This window comes from Ursus arctos, unplaced genomic scaffold (genome assembly GCF_023065955.2).
Source record: "Ursus arctos isolate Adak ecotype North America unplaced genomic scaffold, UrsArc2.0 scaffold_31, whole genome shotgun sequence".
In the NCBI taxonomy this organism is placed as follows: Eukaryota; Metazoa; Chordata; class Mammalia; order Carnivora; family Ursidae; genus Ursus; species Ursus arctos.
Window position 1 is genome coordinate 2,523,091 of NW_026622997.1, and position 6,992 is coordinate 2,530,082.

The 6,992-nt window shown below is 47.2% G+C and overlaps 3 non-coding genes across 3 annotated transcripts; all 3 read left to right on the top strand.

Moving 5' to 3' along the window:
* The first annotated feature begins 2,502 nt into the window (after positions 1-2,502).
* On the top strand, positions 2,503-2,575 carry TRNAV-AAC (transfer RNA valine (anticodon AAC)). The gene has a single exon. It is a non-coding gene; the product is annotated as a tRNA-Val (tRNA).
* A 388-nt stretch (positions 2,576-2,963) lies between these two features.
* On the top strand, positions 2,964-3,036 carry TRNAA-AGC (transfer RNA alanine (anticodon AGC)). The gene has a single exon. It is a non-coding gene; the product is annotated as a tRNA-Ala (tRNA).
* A 3,031-nt stretch (positions 3,037-6,067) lies between these two features.
* Positions 6,068-6,140, top strand: TRNAM-CAU (transfer RNA methionine (anticodon CAU)). Its single transcript has one exon. It is a non-coding gene; the product is annotated as a tRNA-Met (tRNA).
* The last annotated feature ends 852 nt before the right edge of the window (positions 6,141-6,992 follow it).

Consider the following 6,992-nt stretch of genomic DNA (forward strand, 5'->3'; position numbering starts at 1 on the left):
AAAGAAATAAATCTTAAAAAAAAATATAGTTGTGAGCACTGCCTTGAGTGGAGGTGGAAAGAGAAAGAGAGCAATAAATTGAGAAAACTCAGATTTTCTGTCCCCTTGTTGTCTGATTTGAGAGCCAGTGCCCAGAAAGAAGCACAGCAGGTTTTCTCTACACGTTTCTTCTGAATGGAACAAAACCGAGCTTCCAGTCAAAGCCTCAGATTCAGTTTCGGGGCAGAGGGAGTGAAAGCAGAAGATTCCAGACTGCCATAGGCAGATTCCCACAGATGGGCTACAGTCACAGCCAGAGTCCTAACCACGGTATGATCAGGCAGGCCGCTAAGAAAAGCCGGTTCCTTCTACTTCTTACAAATTAATCATGGCAATTGCCTTCCCATCGAATCAGTAAGAGCTCCAAAAAGCATACCGTATGCTTGCAAAGCAGAAATGAGTATTCACAACCGTCATGGGCGGAGTAATCTTGCTTCCTTCCAGCTGTGCCCATTTCCCTTGTCCATTCCAGAAAACCAAGGGCCTCACAGCTTCCATGTTGCCGGAGTTTAAGAAAGGTTTCTCCTTGAATTTATCCTATGGAAGAACACAACACAGAGGAAAGCTTGTCCCCTCTGTGTCACTAAGGTCATAAGAGGCAATAGCTGAGAACAGCATCATCCTAACTCTAGACACTGAGAGGATCGAGACTGGCAACCTGCCAAGAAGCTTCTCCTCTAGACGAAATATGGAAAATTAAACAATAACTTAATATCCTTCCCAAGAAAGAATTTTATAAAGAAAATGAAAAGAAAATGAAAAGAATTTTATAAAGAAAATGAAAAGAGAGCCAATTGATTGCTCTAGAGAGGTCAGGGAAAGGCTCTCCACGGCAGTGACACTAGAGTAATGGCCTCAGTGATGGAAAACAGTCCACTTTGTCCAGTCTGGAGCAAGAGTGGAAGGAAGAATTGAAAGGCAGGGGGCTCCACGGGCAGCAGGAAGACAGCTCCTCAGCACAGCCGAAGACGAGATTTCTCTCTTCCTCGCTTCTCCAGACTGGACATCATAGTCCCAAAGCAGGCTTGGGTCTCTAAGATCCACTCGGTTCCCAGAAGGCCCTCGCCAGAACCTCATGCTGGCCTCGTGGTGTCTCTAAGGCCTAGGCTCAAGGTGAAGAGGAAAAGCTGTTCGTGCACCAGGCGCTGCAGGGACCGTCCCACTGCTCGCTCAGCCCACTATGGGTCATGACCTCAACGTCCTCACAAGCCTTGCTCAAACTCGCACTAGAGTCTGTCAGTTGGTGGGGAAGGCATTATTGTCTCACAGCATTTCCGGCTGGGCATTCACAGGGCCATTGGGTCAATCTGCAGCTCAGTGGGTCCCTAGAGAAAAATCTGTCTTGGGGCACAGGTGTGGCCTTGGAAAAGGTCCTCATTGGTCCCGTTTATAATGCAGTAGGCGATCTGGAGGAATTTGTTCTGGGTGTCATTAAAAAGTGGGCACACTACAGCAATGGTGAGGCCCAGGCGGAGCGTGATCCCCCCCGTCCCTGATCTGCCTGCGGTGGGGGCGGTGGGTCCCTCGGAACCTGGTAAGTGTCAGAACCTTCGGTTCCTTCGCTCTCAGATTTTATGTAATCTCTCCGTGCCGCCCCGTGCAGAGGCCTCGGGTCCACACATTCTCAGCTGGATCTCACGTCTCCGGGTGTCAGGCTTTCCCCTTTCTGATTTCCCAGGCTAAAGCTTCGCGTAAATCTCAATCTCCAGGAGCCGAGAGCCCCTCCTGCCGCCGCTGAAACCGGCTCCTCTCGGTCTGGAGAACGCGGAATGGGGGTCCGCGCTGACCCCTGGAACGGAGGCGCGGAGCCCCCAGACAAAAATGCCCCTCCCGGTCCGGCTGGGACCGCCTTCTCTCTCGCCGGGATCCCTGTCCTACGCGGGTTCCGTCCCCTCGGCTCTTCCCGCCTTCCTCCACCTCTTACAGCCCGTCGCTTGCGGTGGGAGCGAAGTCACTGCCTCCCCCGTCCCATATGCGCCCATAAAGAAAAAACAAACAGCTCCAAGGTCCGTTATTATCCAGATTTAAACTTGCGGTCCCGGGGAAAGCCCCGCGGCTGCGCTCGGGTCGTGGAGAGCGCGCCGGCCGCCCGGGACAGGAGGGCGCAGAAACGGGCGCCGGGCGGGCTGGCGCGCCGCGGCCTCTCCGGCCAAGCGCGTGCGCTCTGCGGCCCCGCTCCCGCCGCCCGGCGCGCTCCGAGCCCCTTCGTTTTTAATTCAAGTAGTTCAACAGCCTCCCCCCGCCCCCCGGCCATTCCGACAACCGCGCGGGCTCGCTTCCCCCGGTGCTCGCGCCTCGTCTCTACCCGCACGCTCAGTTTGGTTCCTCCGCTCGGATGCAGCCGTGCTTCCCGGCGCCCTTCGGCGAGAGCCCTTCGTGGGTCCTGCTGTGACTGCCGCTCGGCCCACTTCCCCGGCGGTGAACACGTAGCTCCGAAGTAAGAAAAAGTGGTGCGGACACGGAGTTTCCGTAGTGTAGTGGTTATCACGCTCGCCTAACACGCGAGAGGTCCCCGGTTCGAAACCGGGCGGAAACAGCGTTCTTTTGCCTCCATGGCCCAGCGCGGTCCCCACCGCCGGCTCCCGGAGGCCGCAGCGGCGCGGAGCCGGCATCCGCATCCCGGGAACGCCAGGCAGCCAGACGCCGCCCTGCGCGCTCCTCTCCCACGGGCAGCGGGACGTTTTGGCGGCGCCGGATCTTTCTCTTGGCGACTTTCTCCCCCTTCCCTTCCGCAGAGGAACGGGTGACCGCCGCGCCCTTGCCCGGGGCCGTCTGGAGAGGCAGCGCTCGGCGTCAAATGCTGTTCTGCGTTAACGGCCCCGGCTTTCCCCGCGTTCTTGGCCGCCGGAAACGCTGAACAATGAAGCGGAGACCCGCGCATCTACTTCTGGAGGGAAAATTGGGAGAAAACACAGAGCGCGATCGGGGAATTAGCTCAGGTGGTAGAGCGCTCGCTTAGCATGCGAGAGGTGGTGGGATCGATACCCACATTCTCCAGATTTTGTCGGCCCTCGGGGTGGCAACCTCAAACCCTCTAACACCTTCAAGAAAATCAGAAAAGTGCCGGGCGTTTTTCAACACAGTAGGGCTTCGGCCGTTTCTTTGGATTTTGACCTACAGGCATGGACGAGGCAGGGCTAGTGACGGCCCTACAAAACGCAGGTATGTGGACTGCCGGTTTATAATACGTCCTGTTTCTTCCGAGGAGATGCGATTCCGAAAGGACCAGGCAGGCCCCCTTGCTGTTGTTCTCCGTGTGTCGCCTGCAGCTTGGCCCTAAATTCAAACAGTCCGGGAAAGTGCAAAACACATAAATCAGATTCAAGAAGTTCTGCCAGAGGAAACGAAAAGGTGTTGTGTGTTTATGGATTTATCAGAAATCATAGAAGCTAGAAAGAAATGGAACAGTATTTTTTTAATGCTGAAAGAAAATAATTGTCAATCTGAAATTTTATCTGTAGCACAAATATCCTTCAGACATAAGGGTGAAATAAATACATTCTCACTTGAAAGCGCGCTTAGAAAATTCATTGGTAGCAGAAGAGCTTTTAAAAAAAGATTTTAGACTCAAGAGAATTGATAGGAAATTTGGAACATCAGAAGCGAAGGAACAGCAGAATAGGAAATATCTGGGTAGATACAATAGACTATTATTCTCTGGAGTTCTTTAAAGGTTTTCTTTACTATTTTTTTAAGTAAGGTCTTGAAGACTGACAGCAAAAATTATAACACATCGTCTAAATGTACTATAGACAACACAAAGGGCTTAGAATAAAGGGATCTAAGTGGTGATAAGGTTTCTATATTTGACTTGAATGGTACAACCCTCATTCTAAAACAGACTGTAAAATGTTAAATATGTATATGATAATACATATACCAATTACTATTAGTAACCTGGACTAATCTCTAAATAACGATACCAAGAGATATAGTGAAAAAAAAAAGAAATTAATATAGAATATTAAATATGTTTTAAAAAACCAAAATGAAGTAGGAAGACAGAAATAGAAAAATGAAAAACAGAGGGAACAGATCATAAACAAAATAAAAATAATACATTTATATACAAACATACTCATGATAACGTTAAATGTAACCAGTATAAACATGTCTACATACTGGAGATAGTCAGACTATATTAAAAATAAAACATGATCCAAATATGTGCTGACTATAAGAAACTCACCTCAAATATAATGGCTTAGGTAGAGTAAAAGTAAGAGAATGGGGAAAATTAAACCACAAAGGGAAAAAAAAAAGTGGATTGCACATGTTTGTATCAGACAAAGTAGATTTTAAAGCAAAGAAATTTTCCACATAGAAAGAGAGAAGTCATACAATTATTTGGTGTCTATTCGCCAAATAGATGGAACTATCTTAAATGTGCACGCATCTGGCCACAGATCTCCAAAACTCAACCAAAAGTTGATAAACCTAAAAAAAAAATTAAAGTAAAAATTCCACAATTATAGTTGCAGATGTTAACATGTCTATCTATTGGGGGCGCCTGGGTGGCTCAGTCGGTTAAGCGTCTGCCTTCCTCCTGGGATCCAGCCCCACGCTGGGCTCCCTGCTCAGCGGGGAGCTGGTCTCTCCCTCTCCATCTGCCTCTCCCCCACCTCATATGCAATCTCTCAAATAAATAAATAAAACTTAATAAAATCCACTTCTCTCTATTAATTGATAAAATTAGTAGATAACAAATCAGCAAATATGTTGAAGAACTAAACACAACCATCCACCAATTGACCTTACAGAGCAAAACTACACCACAGGTAAGAGACGACCAAAGATGGAGAGAAAAGTAAGAGCATATCAAAATTAAAAAATCAAGAATGCCACTGTGCAAGAGAGTGATGTTACTAAAATTAATATTTTAGAATGAGTTATTTATCCATAAATGCCCGGGAGACAAAGCAGTGAACCTGGGAATGGATCATTTCTTGTCCATTTTTATCCTCCCATCTCTTGAGGTCTGGAGTCATCAGATTCCTTCTGAAACACCCGAGCCTAGTACAGTGCCTGGCAAAGAACAGCTCTCCAGCGAACATGTGCCAAACGAACGGAAACGAAGTAATAGAGTAAAAGAATTGCACAAAAACAATGCACAGTAATTATCAAGTCACTGGATGTGAGATTTGAAAGAGGACAATGAGTCAATATTGACTTGGAAGTCTGAGCCCAAAAGGCCATCGCACGGAAGGTTGAAAGTTAGATATTTGTGTATCAATGAATGAGCTACTGCGGAGAAGAGAGACGTCTTGAGTTGGAAGAGAGCAAGAGCTTTCATTTTGGAATCTAAAAATCTGTTTTCTCGGGTCAGGTTTTGCCACTTAGCAGCTCTGGAACCGTAGGAGCAATACTTAATGTATCTGAACCTCCATTATATCTGGGAAGTGCAGATTTTGATAAATAGTTTTGTTGCCAAAATCCAGTTGGACCGTATGAGATAATCTCCATAAATCTCCCAGTATAATCAATGGTACATGACAAAGCGAACAGTGAGATTTCTATTAAGTTCAGCTTGTATGTTCTGTAGGGAGAATGTCTCCAGTCACGTAGATGTAAATAGAGATAAAACAGACTAAGATGGAGAAGTTTAGGCTGTGGAAAAATATGAGGATTATTTATTCGCTCATTCATTCATTGAGTCAGCCAATCAGTGAACCAATATTAACTAAGTACCTCCCATGTTTATTTTCAACAAAGGAGACCAGGGAAGGTGCAAGATCACCTGAGATCTCTGAGGGCAGGATAAAACCACATCATTAGACCCCCAGAGTGGCAAAAGATAGGCATACCTGCCCCCATTCCCGCAGCCCAGGTGGACCTCCCCTTGGGTGAATCCCGGAAAGGCTTGAATTTCACTGATTGTGGGTGTGAAATCCTTCGGGTGCAGCACTGGCTCGTATGGAGTGATTTTCAAGTAGCATTGATTGTATTCCTTGAATGCTGGAGACTAATAAAGCAGCGGTGCTAGAAAAATAATACTTGATACTTTAAATAGGAAAAGGCCTGTAAGGCTGCCCTCTTAGCGCAGTGGGCAGCGCGTCAGTCTCATAATCTGAAGGTCCTGAGTTCGAGCCTCAGAGAGGGCAAGTGGGGTGTTTTTTTTGTTTTGTTTTCTTCTCACAGTCGGCGGGGCCTAAGGTTACTTTGGTTAAATACAGGAACAGAACGTAAAATGATCAACTACTGCCTGATAAGGAGTTTTGAAGACTGATGCAGTGTTTGCAGAGGACGGTTAAATCGGTTTTGTAGTTTGTTGGGCTTCCCAGTAGTTTCAGGAAAACGAAGGTGAAGAAATTTAGATTGTGCCAGAAACTGCAAGCGATGCTGTATTTTTGGTCTTCCTCTCTGTCTTATGGAAGATGCAAGGGAAATTTCTCTTCCCTCTTCTTGCTCTGAAGGTCGCCCAACCACAGTTAAGGGGTACAAGAAGTGTAAAATCATTTATTCTTTTAACCATTCAACATATATTTCTTGAGCACAGGTCTTATTAATGGAAGGTTCTGGGTGCGGTCATTAAAGAGTGAAAACACGGCAAACGTTCCCTCCTTCCTAGAGCCACAGCCCGGCTGGGAGGCTAAGGGAAACAGACAAGAAGCAAATGCGAAAAATGCATCGTAGAGTAGCGGTAGTGTTTACTGTGGGGTAATCATTAGCCAGTCGAGGGGGTCAGGAGTGTGGAGGTGGCTCCTTCAGCTTTCGGGAAAGAGTCAGGAGAGTTGTCACCGTGAAGACACTTTCTCCTTCCTTCTTGCTTGCTGAGATCCTTGTGCCCAAAGTTTTTCTAACACAGTCACTAGAGTAATTTTTACCTATCAAGGCAACAGGGGGTATGAGAGCTATTTGCACATACGCTGAGTGGGCTTAGTTGGATAAGTAATGCTACCCGATAAATCTGTACGTGCTTCTGCCTGTGGAAAATGGGAAGTGAAGGCTTCTCC